This window comes from Muscardinus avellanarius (genome assembly GCF_963383645.1).
Source record: "Muscardinus avellanarius genome assembly, chromosome: 9".
NCBI lineage: Eukaryota > Metazoa > Chordata > Mammalia > Rodentia > Gliridae > Muscardinus > Muscardinus avellanarius.
In genome coordinates, this window is record NC_137795.1 from 4499179 (window position 1) to 4513638 (window position 14460).

Genomic DNA, 14460 nt, shown 5'->3' on the forward strand with positions numbered 1-14460 from the left:
CTTCTTCAGATAAAGCACATGTGAGAGAAAAATGTGGCAAATATTGTTAACTTTAATTTTTGACCTGTGATAAGAATACTTCTTTGTCATGATCATTTGCGAGCATCCTGGTTTGCCCACGTACCAAATCACCAACGAATCCATGTGGAAGCAAAAATGCCACTGCTCCTTCTTCCTTTGAACATGTCTCTGGCTGTGCCCTAAGGATGCCGGGAAGTAGAACCACCATATAATTTGTGAGCTCTGTCCACAAGCCAATCTGGTGTCCATACTGGAGCTAGTTATTTCTTATCTCATTGAAGGACAGCAAGAAGAAGAAAAAAACCCCTCTCTCAGCTTGTTCCTAATACTACCATTTCCTTTCCTTTAAGAAAGAATAGATTGTATTAGTGTTTTTCTAACTGCCAGTCATGACCCAATGCTATATCATGGAATCACGTAATTGAGTCACATTGAGATACTTTTACAAACTGAATATGATAGGATAGAATGTATCAGGGTGTATTCAATAGAAAGGGTTAGTATTATTTTATGCAATATTTCAATTATAACTAGTATATAATCTTTTTCTTACAGTGAATTACAAGTAAAAAATATCTGGATATCTGATAGCTGTGTTTTAGGTAAGGGTTCAAAGATGATTTTCACCTCTTCAGTGTAGTCTTGGGTGGAAAAACTAGGCAACATCTAGATTCTCTTGTGTGCCCTGCACCAAAGCGTCTCTCTGGATCTTTGAGAGTGGAGTGGAGGCTCTCAAATATACTCCTTCAGGCTTTCACAGGGTGCTGTACTTGGAGTTCTTCCATTGCCAGACTTTCTCTTCTGCACCCTGCCAGCCTCTCTCTTCAAATACTGCTCCATAAAGAGCCAAGTTCTGCCTCCAATTTTGTTAAACTAAGACTAACCACTCCTCCCTACAGAATCAATTAAAGTTAGTCCATCATTAAAACCTCCAAACACATTGCTTATGTAAGAGCCTCCAGTGTTGCATGCCTGCTTCTCAAGAGTTCTTGAGCTCTGGGGTCTCTCGTGGTGTCTGAACAGATGGTGACAGAGGAAAATGCTCCTGGACTTGGTGCCTCTCATGTTGAAACAGGGGTGCTGTTGTGATGCAGATTCTGACTATGTGGATCTAGGGCGGGACCTGAGAATCATCAGGTGATTCTAATGCTGCTGGTCCTTAGACTATTTTTTGAGCAGCAAGGCTTAAAGTTCCTAAAATCAAATACATTTGACCACCTCTGGGATTAAGTCATCACTAACACCCCCGATTCCCTAGTACACACGAGAGATCTGCATCCTTTATATTAACATGACTTGATTCCTTCTTATGAACCAATATCTTGCTATGCTGAGAAAGTATGCATATTCTCTGACTCCTGCGTTATCTCTCACTAGACCAGTATACCTCCTGTAATTTAATCACAAGAGCCTTGTGTCCAGTCCTCTTCTTTCTGCTCCCTAGGGATGGAGGCTGGGGAGAAGTCCAGGTTTTCCATGTCGCATCTAATAATTGCCTTTATGATTAGTTCTTCTAGGTTGCAGTGGCCTGTTAGGCTGTTATGTCACTGTTTACAGTGTAAACCCTCCTCTCCTTCCCACGTACCTACACATATTTTAACATCTTTGAAAACTGGGTGTATTTCAATTATTGTTGGCCAGGTGGCAGGCTTAAAATGACTGTGATTGCCTGTGTATGAGAAAGCATGTTTTTCTTGGTGGGATAATTAAACAACTTCAGTTTGGGGAACTTTTAGTCAACAAAGATCATTTGAGGCAGGAATATGAGTCCCAGTAGTTGCCTAAAAATATTCAGAAGATTCTAGTAAAACCAAAACTTCCTGAGTCAAAACTTACTGAATGAACTAGGATGGTGGTATATACCTGTAATCCCAGAATTCAGAGGCTGAGACAGGAGGATTGCAGTTTCAAGGTCAACCTCAGTAACCTAGCAATGCCCTGAGCAATTTAGTGAGTAACTTGTTTCAAAATAAATCCTAGGGCCAGGGGTGTAGCTCAGAAGTAGAATGCACACTGGGATCAATCCCCAGTAAGAAACATGCACACACACACACACACACACACACACACACACACACCCCATACAAAATGAATATTAGCATGGAAAGAAAATACTAGAATTATTATGGTTTGGACATAAAACATCCCCTGGAAAAGCAATAAAAATATTGGCAATACAAACATTTTCAGAGGTGAAATTAATGAATCACAAGGCATCTATCTCATCAGTGGATAAATCAATTGGTCGGTAAGGTAGGTAGATAGAATGTGGCTAGAAGAAGTCTTCCACTGGGAAATGACGCCGGTGACTGTAAATACGAGTATGTTCCTCGCCCCCCGCTCCTTGCTGTCTCTGCTTCCTACCACCATGCACTGAGCTTTGCAGATGTGGCCTCCAGGACTGTCTGCCAGTTTAAGTCTCCCCTCTACAGTGTGATCATCAGGTATTTTGGATCACAGCAGTGAGAATGTTGACTGAAACAAGAATGGACAGTGGAGGAGTCTTTCAAAGAAATGCAGATCGTTGGCATTATCGCTAATACAAGCAATGATATGGATGGAAATACATGGGCATTGAAAACACTGAGTCAAAGCTGATTCAGAAGCTAACTGGGGAGTTTATTTTATTTTGTTTTTATTTTCCCTCAATGTATACCAAGAAAGAATATATGACTAAAGAAAATCACTGTTTAGGTAAGATTAAAGTGCTCTTCTAATATACAGAAAATAAAAATCTTCACTGGATAAAAAATTTACCAATTGTTTAGTGAGGATATTTTGTTTTTCCTTAGTGGTACATGAAATAAGTTGTATCTTACACTCAATGACATCTTACATTGATAAAACATGGATTGACATTTTGAACTAAATTTCCTCACTTGTGACATATTCAGGTCACAAAATAGGTCAAACCCAGGACCATCATCCACAGTTCCTAATTCTTGGCTTATTCCACTCTGCCAGTATTTGTGTTAAAACATCAAGTTCTAGAGATAAGATACTCGATATTTTGTTAGAACCCACTACATTATCCTACATGTAATGTCATTCAACTACTAATTGTTTCTGAATAAAAGAATGAGTGAATAACACTATGGCATCTAAGTACTCAAAGGGACATGAGTTTTGCTTTATAAAAAGAAATTACCAGAAAGCATAAACTCAATTGCAAAATAAAAAAGAGAAGTATCTCCTTTCTTCCATAGCAAATGGAATGTGACCAAAATGTAAATCAAGAGACAGAGAACAGCTTATCTCTCACAAGGGCATCATTCTTTAATAGAGTTAATGTCATTTGGATAGCTTCCTCACTAGATCCATCTAAACTTGCACCACTTTCACTCTGAACCTACAATGTGCACTGTATAACTATAATGTACAAATAAGAATATATATTTAATAGAAAGGGACTCTACTTGTGAAGGAGTGCCTTTTTCCTTTAATTTGTGCATGGGACTACTAAAGACAACAGGATGTACAACCCCAGCTCTAGGTAAATTCAAACCAGTACCCAGGATACTCTCTGAGCCTTTCAGGAGACGCATAAGTGATGGAAATCTGTCACTTGTGCCCAAGGCAATGTTACCACTCAGGGGAAAGTAGAGCACAAGTGTTGGGTCAAGGGAGTTGTATGCCCAAAACACCCACGGGCATAAGAGGTTTCTTCAAACAGAAGCGTGAGGATAACTGTGAAAGAAAGTATGCAAATTGCCTAGAAGATAAGAAGAGAAAGTCTTTGAGAACTATGGGAAGCCCTTGATAGGCCTGTACTCCATGGCTCATTAGCATGCCAATTAACTAGAGAACTCTTCTCAGAAAGACAGAAACCTTGGATCAAAAACAAAAACTGTGGCAATACTTGAACCTTATGTGTATAAGATGTGTAACAGACCAACATTATGCAGAAGACATTTTTCACCCCAGATTTGGGGAAAATCCTTTTTATAGAAAAAGAGAAAACAGGTGAATTATCAGTTCAAATTTTAGGTCAGGGCCCAGCTGCCCATAGGTAGTAGCCAGCTTGCCGGTCACTTCATCAACTCTGAGAATTGTTTGACTGTCCAGTGCTGGAGGAGGGGTGGGTGTAGTTCTTGTCTTCCCATCTCTCCTTTTCAAATGGCTAAATCATCAATGAAGTGAGGGTAAGAAACTGATGAGGGAGGGGAGAGAGGGGAAGGAAAGAGATGAAGAGACGCTCACTGGTACACAATAATGATGGCTAGAGGGACTCCATAGCCGAACAGCTATAGGAGATCAACCCAAACTGCTTCTCCATTGGTTCCAATCAAGGAATCTCCCTACCCAGAGCACCAGGAGAGTCTGGTAGCAATTCAGCCATTTCCATTGGTGTGCAGCACTGGAAAAACAGTTGGAAAATTCACTCTCAGTCTTGTTCCTGTATCCAGCTAAACCCTGTTCATGTCTGTGAGTTCCAGTGTCTTTATATTTAAAATTAGTATGTCTGAGTAGATCACAAGATCTTACAGATTCATCTCACTTATAGGTTGCTCCTGCTCTTAATGAATTCAATTTTTTTTCAACAAAAATAAATTATCAAGGCTAGAGAGGTAGCTCAGGGGTTACTATCACCTGAGGGAGGAATGGGGGCCAGCAAGGCCCAGTGTGAAGTTGATATGTTTCTATACAAAGTTGCCTGCATTTTTTTTACTTTATTTCTACCCAGCTACACTAGGAGACAGAGCAAGTAGCTGTCATGATCTTATCACTGGAGGAAATTCTCTGTGACTGGCCAGGCCACTGTTGTATCTAGTAACAGCTGGGTACTCTCCAATTTCTTCTCTTCATTTCTTTCCACTCTACCCACCACCACACTGTTAGCATCCATTTCTTCTAATGTGTGTGGGGCTTAGATCACAAAAGTCATTTATATGCAGTTTCTGCTAAATGCTATCATTCCAACCATGTGCTTGCTGGGCAAGTGGAGAAATTGGAGACAGTGATAAATGGCATAGGAGAGGCTGTTGGGAGTGATGACGGGGGCACAGGTGTCTTCCTTCCTCTGAAGCTTGGAAGGCACAGGACCCGAGGTCACAGGCAGAGCCATAGGTCTTGACTGGAAGCTCTCCTCAAATTTCTGAGTATATAAGACAGAGAGATTTGCTTACTTTTCATTTCCATAAGAAGGCAATGAAAGCCACTGATTTATATGAAAGAAAAACAGATTTCAACTTCATATAAGAAATAATTTATTTTTATTTTTGCCTATAAAGAAAATACATGATGATTCTAGAAAAAAATGAAAAGCAAAGAAAAATAATTATTCATAATCCTAGAACCTAGAGGGAACTATGCTAAATATTTTAGCACTGCTTCTTTCTAGCATTTTTCATTGAGTATGTATAACTAAATAATTGAGATTGTACTGTATATAAAATTTGGTGTGTTATTTTTAACTCAACATTATATAATCTTAGAATCATTTTTCAGCTCATTAAAACATCTTCATAAACCTAATTTAATAGCTGCATAATATTCAATTGCATGGCTGCATCACAATTTATTTAAGTAATCCCCTCTTTTTGGACATTTATGTTATGTATACTCTTTGGCTATTATAAAATAATGCTTCAATAAAAATTTCTTGCACATAAATCTTGTTCCATCAGTTTTAGAATTTAATAGGCTAAATTTCTAGGTGTTGAATTACTTAATAAAACTGTGCAATCATCTTTAAGACATTGATATATAAAGCCATTTTCCTCCATAAAATACATAGCAATTAACCTCTGTAGCCTTGCTTTGTTTTATTTGGTACTCAAGACTCCACGTTTATGTTTTTTTTTAATTCTTCACTGACTTTTCCTTCTCAATCCACTCCAATCAATATTTTTCTTCTCACTGAATTGCAACACCTGCAAGGGGATATTAGGAGAGGGGTCATAGGACTGTCTCCTTGACCTGCCTTCCTCTTTACTATCAAGATATTTTCTCTACAGTACCTTTTTGTGTGTGTGTGTGTGGTAATGGGGGTAGAACCCAGGGGCTTTCTACCTCCGCGCTATATTCCCAGACCTATTTTATAGTTTATTTGGAAACAGGACCTCACTAAGTTGCTGAGAGCCTCACTAAGTAGCTGAGACTGGCTGTGTACCTATGCGATCCTCCTGTCTCAGCCTCCCAAGCACGGGGATTACAAGTGTGCGACACCACGCCTGGCAATAGTATCTTATTTTTAAAAATCATGAAGTTCCAGATTTGTATCCCCAACCATCATTTTTCTCTGCAGATGGGACCCAAAATACTTAATTGCTTATCTGACATCTGCAACTGTATGTCCAATAGAAATGGCAGGCATAACATGGCCAAACCAAGCCAGGCGTGGTGGCGCACGCTTGTAATCCCAGCATTGAGGAGGCTGACACTGGAGGATCGCGGTTCGCAGACAGCCTCAGCTACTTACTGAGGCCCTTTGCAACTCAGTGAGACCCTGTTTCAAAATAAAGGTAGCTTTATTTTGGGTGTAGCTTGGAGGTAAAATGCCCCTGGGTTCCATCCCCAGACCCGCAAAAAAAAAAAAAAAAAAAAAAGGCCAAACCATTGGTTTTCCTCCAAACTTAACATGATCTCAAGTCAAGTCTTTCCTGTTTCAGAAATAGAGATTCCACCTACTCAGCTATTCAAAATGAGTTAGCCTGGATTCTTGTTTCTTCTTCACTCACCAAAAATAATTTACTATCAAAGTAGCTTTTGGAATGAAGACCTGGTTTCCAATCAAGCTATACCTACAATTCATTGCATACTTAGTGGCTTTTTCCATTTATGTATTCTTTCAACAAATATATATATTTGGTGGTACTGGTATTTCTGGAAGCCCTTCTACCTCTGGGCTATACTCCCAGACCTATTTTATATTTTTATTTGGAAACAGGGTCTCTTAAGCCAGCGCGGCTGGCTTCAAACCTGCGTGATCCTCCTGTCTCTGCCTCCCAAGTGCGGGGATTACAAGCGTGCGCCACCATCCTGGCTCAACAAACATTTTTATCACTTGCTACATACTAGCATTTATCCTTTATGTATGTATATACTCTTCTATGCACTGGAGTTATGGAAACAAAATAAAATGCCTTGCCTTAAGTAATTTTCAATTAAACAAATAAAACTAAAAGAATAAATAAATTAAACAAATAAGACTATAAAAAGAAAGCTGAGGGCAGAACAAATTTCTATTCATTTGGCTCAGAGAAAGTCTTACTGATGAAGAAACATTTTACCAGAGACACAAGGGAAATGAGAGCTTTTACAATAAACAATCTTGGGAAAGGATTTCACTGATAGAATATACCCCAGTGGGTAACTATGCCAAGTTCAAAGGCAGAGCACACTGGAATGTTCAAGGGACCAAGCATGTTGTCTATCTTTGTGCTAGTGTGGGATTGATCCGAGGGTTTTAGATAAATTCCACAACATCCACAGGACGAGTAAGCAGCTGGATGTACTCAAACACCCTAGAGGTGAGAAGTCCACAGGGTTAGAAAATTCAGGCCACTCCATGAGCTCTCTTCTCCCATGGTGTGGTAGGCTAGAGTAGAAGCACAGTGGATCTGGGTTCCCGTGGAATGATCCAGTTCCCTGTGACAGTGACATCCAGGGGGAAAGAAGGAGTCAAGAAGACAGGGTTTGCTTTCTCTGGTCTTTATGCAAGTTATTTTGGTGGGTATTGGGATCCATGAGAGTTTGTGTTGCCTCCTGCCAGGGGAAGGAAGCCAACAGCTCCAGTGGAAGCTAAATGTAGGGAAACTTCTACAAAACCAATGTGGTCCCGATTTACTCACTGTGCAAGTATCCCTGAGTGAGATTCCAGGGCCATTTTGGAACATTACTGCTTGTCAAATCATAACAAAGAGCAAGAAGGAGGCCACTGTTTTGGGAGTAGGAAGAGTAAGGGCGACGGTGTTTAAATATGAGAGGAAAATGGCAATAGGAGGGCTGGGGAGAGCTGCATGGCTTGCAGATAATTTTGAAGACTCTGTGCCCGTATGTGACACATTTACTCTTTTTGTCAGTGTGGATAACAACTCCAAGAAGCCCCTCTCTAAGGCATGTCATCATTTTTTTTTAGTTATTTCTCCTCTCTCTCTCTCTCTCTCTCCCTCTCCCTCTCCCTCTCCCTCTCCCTCTCCCTCTCCCTCTCCCTCTCCCTCTCCTTCCTCTCTCTACCATATAGTATGCCATTATTTTTCAGTTTTAGAAATCCTTACTTCCAATCTCCTATCTCTAACCTGTTCCAAGCCCTGAGAACTTTTATAGACAGCAGCTCTCAGTATGTCCATTTTCTAGTTACATTTGCTATGGGAACAGGATTGACAGATTTAATAATAAAAATACAGGACATCAAGCTTGAAATTTCAGATAAACAAAAAAAATTTTAGTGTAAGAATGCCCAAATAACATATATACTAAAATATTACTTATTTTTCTGAAATTCAAATTTAATTGGGTGTCCTATATTCTATTTTGCAGTCCTAGATGGTAATCACTAAAGATATTGAAAAGTATGGTGCATTAAAGCTGAGAGTATCTATCTTCTACTACCCCATTTCTGCAGAATTATTGTGTAGCAGTTTGGGGGTCCTCTTCCCAGGGCCCAGCTCCTAGTAAGCAGCTCCTCTCCCAGGAACTCAGCTTTCTCTTTTTTATGGCCCTTAAGGCCTTGGGACTGGCAAAGGGTAGCTTTTCCAGTTTTTGTTAGTGCCTGGGTGTTTCACCATCCCCTTGGTTTCCTGAGCCCTTCCCGTACCACTGTAAATAGTCGTCCTTAATCTTTATTCCATTACTCATGTGCTGCATACCATTTCTGACCACAGATGAGAGTGATCCTGTGACATTGTATCACCTAGCAATATAGTAGCCATGTTCATTTCTGTAAGTACACTATGACGTTAGCAGCCACATCAGCTAACAATGCATCTTTCTTCTTATTTATTTATTTATTTAGTTAGTTAGTTAGTTAGTTAGTTAATGGTACTGTGGACTGAATGCAGGGGCATTCTACCTCTGGACTACACCCCAGCCCTTTTTTGTTGTTTTGAGACAGGGTTTCTCTAGTTGCAGACAGTCTCACTATGTTGCTGAGGTTGTTCTTGAACCTGTAATCCTTCTGTCTCAGCCTCCCAAATACTCTAACGATGTATTTCTTAAAAAACATCCCATTGACACACGACTGTGCTCCTTTTGAGTAAGTTAACCATTTTTTCCTGGGACACTTGAACACACTGGTACTTGTTTATTCTCCTCAACTTGCATGTTCTTTTTGATGACAGGGATGGTTTCTCATTTGTTCATAGTATTTGTTGACTGCATAGTTCAATTAGTATTTGTTGACTGCATAGTTGTTTGTGTACTATCCATTCAAAAATATATCTAGAAGGCCAGTGATTTTCAAAGTGTAACTGCACTTTAGATAATTCAAGAAACATAAATGATGAACTTACTATAGGTATTATTTCTCAGCCCCACAACGGTATCATTGAATCAGAGATTCTGGGGTTGGGCCTGCAATGTGGGGCTTGACAGGCCTTCCAGGTGGTTCTAACAGCTTCTACATTTGAGAACAGGTAGTAGGTTAGGGAATGGGAATCTAGTGATGTACAAAAACAACAACATCCTCATACTCGTGGTAATTATTGTCATAGCAGACACATCTGCACACATTCATCTTAACAAGTGACATGAACAACTTTACAAGATGACATCTGAATACATTGCACTCATTTATCTCTGTGAATGGATGGATGCTCTATGTAATTCATAGTCTGGGTCTGTCCTCTGTAGAAAGTCCCTGGGAACCTCCAGCAGGCCCTTCAGAACTTAAATACAGACTACCTGTATAACCCACCATCAAAATATGCTACCTGATACCTATAAATAAAAGAAAAAGAAAAAAATCAGGGGCATGCAATCCCATGCCAATACAGAGATACTCAGTGTTCATGGTCCCTTCACATTCCAAATGTGCTCCCCCCTTGAAATTGGCATATTCACACCTGAATGGGGGTAAGACCTACTTATACAAGCCTACAGACCTAACTCCATACCATAGGACATGTTTTGCGTCATTTATTATACTTTGTTACTTCTAGGAAGGCAACAATTGGAAGTCCATTGCACTGTATTCTGTTCTAATCTCAAGAGCTGTGTGTCCTTCTAAGTATCATAGCATGATGGGTGACTGAATCACTAACACATCTTATCAGTCCCATTTGTAGTTGTCATTTTTTCACCAGGATACTACGAGGAGGGAGAAACATCTGACTCCATGACATCATCTTGTGCAGAGTGTCTCAAAATTGCATCTTGAGGATGCTGTTAGAGGCAGATGCTCATTCAGTAAGTATGGGCTGGAGCCTGAAGTTATGCTTTTCTAACAAGCTCCCAGCTGCCCTTGATGCTGCTGGTCCATGGACCATGGTATCGCTGTACCCCATCAACGGCAGACTGAAAAATATGCTATTTTATTATAAATTCCTTTTATTTATCTTTTAGATTATACTTAAGATAATACATTAATTTTTATGTTAGTATTCACTAGATGCAAATGAACTCTGGAGACACCTGGTGTGGTGGTACAACACCGCTTAGTCCCAGTATTTGGGAGCTGAGACAAAGCGATTGTAAGTTCAAGGAAAGCCTCACACCGTAGCAAGATGCTGAAGGAAAGAAAAAACACTTTTAATTCTCTAGGGTAGGTATAAAGTAGTATAAAAGAAATAAAGAGAAATATGTAGAAAGGAGCCATAAAGGAAGAACAGGGAAATGTAATTTTAATATGGAAGCCTGTGGCAACATTACCCAGTAACTTTACTCCCAACCAGGCCTGTTGGTCTCAGCTTTCTGGGAAATTTACAAGCCTTTAATAATTACCCTGATCACTGTTTAGTATCCTCAGACAACAGAGACCTACACTATAGATCCTGAAAAGTGGCCAGAAATTTATTCACTCACAAAGACCTTAAATTGTTCATTAGTTAACCTAGGAAGAATTTAGCAGGAGAGATATCTATTGGTCCTAGGACAGAGGTCACACAGAAAGTGTTCTCTGTGGGCACTGTTAGCTGTCCTTGAATAGTTTAAACAGAAAGCTAACTATTTAGAAGATAATAAAGGACCCATCAGGACTTTGGAGACAGCCAAACACTACTGTGACTACTGGACTGATATCCTCACCTGCTTCCTCCTACCCACTCTTCACAAAAGTCTCCTGTAAAAGAAAAGGCATAAATCCCCAACATGTGTGTCTCTGTGGAGTCAGCCCGCATTGTCTCATGCATGTATATTTCTTGCCATCCCAAAAGAACCTCTTGTCTGTGTCTCTGGCTGACACTTGCTGACATTCTTTCCCATCATATAAGCCAAGGACCCCTTGGGTCCTAGGTTGCACTCCTCTCTCTTCTGTGGGGACTCCTCCAAACTCCTCATAGATTCCACTCTCTTCCTGTGACACATTGATCTCACCTAAGGAGAGATGACCACTAGAGAAAAGAAAAGGCTCAAATTCCAACCTGGGAACCACAAACCTGAGACTGGGTAAAGGGCAATAAGGAAATCATCACTGGGCCAGGGGACTGGTGGATTCTTGCCACTAATGGCAAGAAAAATGAGCCATGAGTATGCACTCGTCTTCCTGAACTCTTGCCAACATAGTGCAATGCTTGGTTTCATTTTTCCCCCTCTACTGTTTATAACATCTTCCCCAGACTCTCCACTTGCCAAAGCTCTCATGCAAATGGGAATTGTTTCCATGTAAAAATCAATTAATATGCATGAAATGGATTATTTTAGTGTTTGAATTGTATCCCCCTAAAACACATTTTAAAATTCCATAAAACATTGTGAATACAAATGCCTTTTTTTTCTCACGTGGGGAAACTCCCTGCTTTTAAGAAAAATGCATGTAGTACACATTCGGAATCCGCTAAGTATGTGTGTCCAATGTTACTATATTTTTTCTACAAGTATGAAAAAGCAGTGGGCCACAATGAGCTTGTCGGCCAGGACCTGGGACCGTGGGGTCAGGTGAGCTGGAGGGACTGTCTTCTCTACACGCCGACGGGAGCGTGAGAGAAGGGTGAAGGAGGTGAAATCAGCAATTGCTAGGGGAAGGGCACATGGCAAAGATCTGGCTATGCTGAGTAGATATGCCCTGTTTAACATTTGTTAATCTAAAAAAATGCCTCCACACAAGCAATTATCTTTGACACATACTATGGTTTGGATCAATGTTCCCCAAAGACCACATGTTCAAGTCCATAGTGCTATTGGGAGGTGGTGGAACATTTCAGAGGTGGGGCCAGTCATTGGAGGCGTGCCCCTGGAGGGAAGACCGGGATCCAGCCCCCTCTTCTTCCTTTCTGTTGCTTCCTGACAGCCATAGATGAATATCTTTTCTCAACCGCGTGTGTCCCACCACAACGAGCTGCCTCGACTCGGGCTTAATAGCAGTGGGCCCATTTATTATGGATGGCATTCTTCAAAAGAGTGAGCACAAAATGAGGCTCTCATTACAAACTTATTGTCTCATGTATTTTGTTACAGCTACAGTAAACTAAGACATCATAGTCTCAACCAGACTTGTTAACCCTTTATCATCCCTCTCCTGTCCTTTTCTCTGAGAGCCCTGTCTAGCCCTTAAGGGCCACACTGTGGAGCCCTCTGCTGTGAAGCGTGGTGGCTATTATGTTGCTTCCCTCCACACTTGCTTCAAACACACGCCATTATTTCTAAATACTCTATGACACAAATGATATTTACTTCTTAATACTGCTAAGTGGGTTTTCAACAGGCTTAACACACACACACACACACACACACACACACACACACACACACACACACGGTGTCTCATTTCCCTTGAAAGGTTACAATTCATTCTAGAAGGAATCTAGTCTTCTAACCAAGACACTGCGCTAAGCTTGCCTTCCGTGGCTTTCTCCATTTTCCTCCGACAGTCCTTGCAGAGGCCTCTTCGCTGAAATTGGCTAGCAGTCATGGGATCTTTTGGTGATTTTGTTTGTTTGTTTTTCTGGTGCTGGGGATTGAACCCAGGGACATTCTATTTCTGAGCTACACCCTCAGTCCTTTTTAATTTTTTTTTCTTTTGAAACAGGATCTCATTAGGTGACTAAGAGTCTGGCTAAGTTCCTAAAGCTGGCTTCGAACCTGTGATTCTCTTGTCTCAGCTTCTCAAACACTGGAACTACAGGTGTGTGCCGCCGTGCCCAACTGGTACTAAGGTTTTGTCCCATCAATAGATTTTTAAGATCTAATTTTAAAATTAGAATATTTCAACATAAAAATCTAGGCTGCTCATTTCTCATGAAAACTCAGAAGACCTGTTGACACCGGGCTTCATTCCCACAGGCCCATGATTGAACCAGTTCATGGTTCGCCACAATCTCACTATCCCCTACTGTATCCACAACCTAAAGATCACATGGCATAGGCCATGTATCAGTATATTTGTTTGTTTGTTTGTTTGTTTGTTTGTTTTGGTAGATAAACACTTTTCACTCCCATAGGGGAGAAAATGGGCCACATGTTTAAGGAAAAATGAGCTTGGGCCTCTTTCTTTGTGGAAGTACAAACTATTTCTATGTGTTTTAAAGCAAAAAACAATGTATGCCACTTTTTCTATTTTTTTCTTTCTTTTTTTTTTTCCTCGGGTTGGAACCCAGGGACATTCTACCTTTGAGCTACACCCAGACCTATTTTTTATTCTTTATTTTGAAACAGGGTCTCACTGAGTTACAAAGGGCCTCACTAAATAGCCGAGTCTGTCTATGAACTGCGATCCTCCTGTCTCATCCTCCCAAATGCTGGGATTACAAGGGTGTGCTACCATCCAGGCTTTCTTTCTTTTCTTTTTTCTTTTTTAATTACCCCAATGCCCACTGATTTTTGCAGCCCCTGTATATAAGACACTGACTTCAGTCTCATGTCTCTAATTATTACAAAGAAGACAGTCAAATCCTATAAAACAAAATATTATGTTAACTTAAATATTAAGTATATTGTTTAGAACATTTGCAAATAGTTGGTAGAAACAAGACTGGAGAATCATAAAATCAAGTAATAATCAAGATTATCTCTGCTACAGCTTAAAACCAAGGCTTTCTGAGAGAAGGTAATTTTTCTTATCATTTTCCAACTGCAATACAAATTTACTTGCAGTTCGAAGTTTGACGGTGTAAGAAAGGTGAATCTATACTTCTACGTAGAATAGAATCCTCCTGCTTAGAAATAATATAACCGAATGAGAATGGATTTCTCTTTAAAACAATAAAGCTAAAAGTTTGCCTGTACTTAAAGTGATAATTTCCAAATTTTAAAAATTCTTGAAATTGAAGAGAAGAAATGGTGGCAAATATATTGTCGGTAATTTTTTATGCTATTCACAGACTGCAATTTAAAAGAAAAGAGCTA